Source organism: Trematomus bernacchii, unplaced genomic scaffold (genome assembly GCF_902827165.1).
Source record: "Trematomus bernacchii unplaced genomic scaffold, fTreBer1.1, whole genome shotgun sequence".
NCBI classification, from domain to species: domain Eukaryota; kingdom Metazoa; phylum Chordata; class Actinopteri; order Perciformes; family Nototheniidae; genus Trematomus; species Trematomus bernacchii.
The window spans coordinates 15,714,441-15,717,670 of record NW_022988050.1 but is presented as its reverse complement, the minus strand read 5'-3'; positions in this window follow the sequence as shown (position 1 = coordinate 15,717,670).

Here is a 3,230-nt window from a genome sequence, read left to right as displayed (position 1 = left end):
TTCAGCATTTTGTACAGAAACTTCTACGAGCCCAAATGTTCTGCGTGATTTTTACTTGCTGCATGATAATTTGTCGTCATTGGAAACCTCAGTGTTGTATGTTGATTATATATGGCTGTGAATATATGATAACATAAAGAATATGCCTTGGTGTTATATACAGTTAACAAGTTTCTTTGTGTGTTTTCTGGCAGTTTTATTGTGACAGTCGTTGAAATAATAAAACCATACATTTGTGTCTCCATTTCCATAGCTCATTAACTTCAATTCTGACATGTGTTTTAGCTCCAAGAGCTGATCCTTTTGAGATATCCTTCTGAGATGTCACACATGACGAGTGGTTCCTGTTACTTGTCATCGCATAATGAGCTGTGCTGCTGAATATGTACACTTATACGGGTATTGATCGTTTCTCAGATGTACAACTCACGAGTTTATGAAGGAAGATGACAGTTTCTGTTTCATGAGGTACAACAAAGATTCCTGAGCTTAGGCGATCGTTTTTAGTTGTTTAATATTTATAAATGTTTTAAAAACTTTGAGCTAAAATGGGAATTCATCCACAGTAAAAAAGTAAAGTAAAAATAATTCCTCCTGACTCTACTGACTCTAAAATGACCCAAAAACATGCGGCAATGTTGTTTGGCCCATTTGCCTGAAGTAAATGTTGTCTTTTTGCTTTGTCAGAGAGTACCAGAATGCGTAGTTTACATCCCCCCCAGACCCCCCTGCAGGGATTCGGTTTGCAAAAATCGTTTCCACAACATGTGAGTGAGCGTCGCTGTCGAGAACAGGTGTGTTCAAGACTCTTAAATCATTGGCTTCCTCAATAATTCCCCCCTTTTTGGGAGGATGTTGGGATAACACTGTGGTATCGCTCATGCAACAACTTTTTACTGACATACTAAACCCAGCAGTGTTATGGCACCCTATGCTATGACTTTTGTGTGACTATGTGTTATATGATGACCTTTTATCATTACTTTTTAATGACATACTATTATTGTTATATACTTGTGAAATTCATCTCTATGACTTTTTTGCCTGACATACTCTACAAAAACTCCTTGATGGCATTCTCTACCGTGACGTTTTTAAGACATGCTATACAGACAGACAGACTATATCAGGCCCCTTTAAGGCATGCTCTGACCTCTTTGTGATATACTATGACGTTTTTTGGATTAATTATGCTATGGATTCCTTGTTATACTATACTTTAACAGAGTATAGTATATTCTATACTTTACTATGAATTTTTCTATACTTGTAAAAATGAAATACTATTTAATGACATACAAACTATGACTTCTATGTGTTTTTAGTGGAATATTCCATCATTCTTTTCTCTCTGTTTCCATTTTCTCTCATGGCTCACGCATGTAGCCTTTGGAGTTGCTTTTATCTCTTTCACATAGCTGTCTCTTTCTATTTCAAATGTTGGCCAGCACAAGCTTACACAAGATGGTGGATTGTCCAGGGACACCTGGAAGTCCAGTATATCAGATGTAGTTCCTCTGGCAGACAACCTTAAATTATGGACAAAAGTCTTAATATTAAGAATGTTAATTTATTCTTTCTGAACTAGTTAAAATCTCTGACTAAGGGAAAGATTCTTCAGAATTGGTTTGGGGAACCGCTGTGTCACCCTGTGGCTGCAGCAAATGTCTTTGTCAGTTCTCCGGCCGTAACTTAGAATAATCCTTCAGCTGTTTGCCGTCAGTTCCAGCTCTCCCGTGTTTCGTTGTGTTTCGACTCCATTGTTTCAGACGTTTCCCATTACATTGTGTATGACATATCAAACTAATACCTTTTAGTGACATGACATTATTATGGCATTCTATACATGTGGTTTAATATTATTATAAAGCAAACTATACTACAAATGTTTTATGACTTTTTTAAATAACATATAAACTAGAATGCTGAAATCATTGACTATAACTTTTTGATGCCATTTTTATGACGTGCTGTAGTTTATATAATGCTAATGACTGACTATATAATGAAATCTTTAATGACTTTTTATGACAACATTCAACAACACGCATGGTCATGAACATGAACTAATATTTTGTAACTTAAATCTTTAAAATGAATAAAACAAAAAAACAATTTCAATAGGAGTCATAATGATACTTGAAGGCATAACCAACTGTTTTCTTCATTCCCCATCTAAGATTACCTTCAGTCAGCAACACGCTCATTTTCACCCCAACAACCTCAAACCTTGTAACATGGAGAAGGGAAGAATGGATATTGGACACTTTTGTTATCACCATGGAAACCTGAACCTCATGAAGGTCTGGTTGTCTTGGTGATCCCAAGTGCTGTCTTTGACTCTCCAGCAGCACACTTCACCTGTCAGAGGTATAGAGACGCAGCCTGCCGTCCTTCAGACAGCACTCCAGTTTTACATCTTTTACTCAGAGATGTTGTTGACAGGAAAAGTGAAATGTACCATCAACAAAAAGTGAGATCTATTGATACTTTTCTTGGTCTTTTCACAATTATTTTTCCGTTTTTTAGGATTTTTTTGACACACTATACTATTGTTTTCTTCAATATTATTCACATACAATACCGAGTGCTTTATTTTCTAAACATATTGAACTATGTCGTTTTTATCTGATATTATTGATATAACATACTATGATTTATTATTCAATGTACTATACTTTTAACTTCTTACATTCTAACTAAGGGATTTTTTAAATATATATTACTAAATGCTATTCTATGACTTTTTCAGATTTATTTAACATACTAAACCATGACTTTTTTTTGGTATAAACTATACTATAACTTAACCTCTTCCTTTTTGTGCGATCAACGTCTGTAAATATCTCAGCAGCTATAACACTGCAGCAGTCGTTCCCATGGAAACACACAAGCAGGATCTACCACTCTAACAGCAGGCTGTAAACTCCCCACACATGCATTTGGATTATTTGGGCTCATTAAGTGTTTTTGTCACCAACACAAAGGTCCCAATCCGGTGAAGACATCCCAAGTGTTCCTCCTACAGGATGTTCATCGGGAGGCTCTAATGATGTGATTCTGAACAGAGGTACAGAACATCTATGTCAACGTTGAGTTCAAACTGAAATAAAAAGGGAAGTTGTATAGAAGTTGCATAACAAGCTGCGTCTGGCACTCATTCATGTCAGGGATGCAGTCTAATTACATGCCTTGTGTAACTGTCAACAACAAAACCAACAACGACCCCG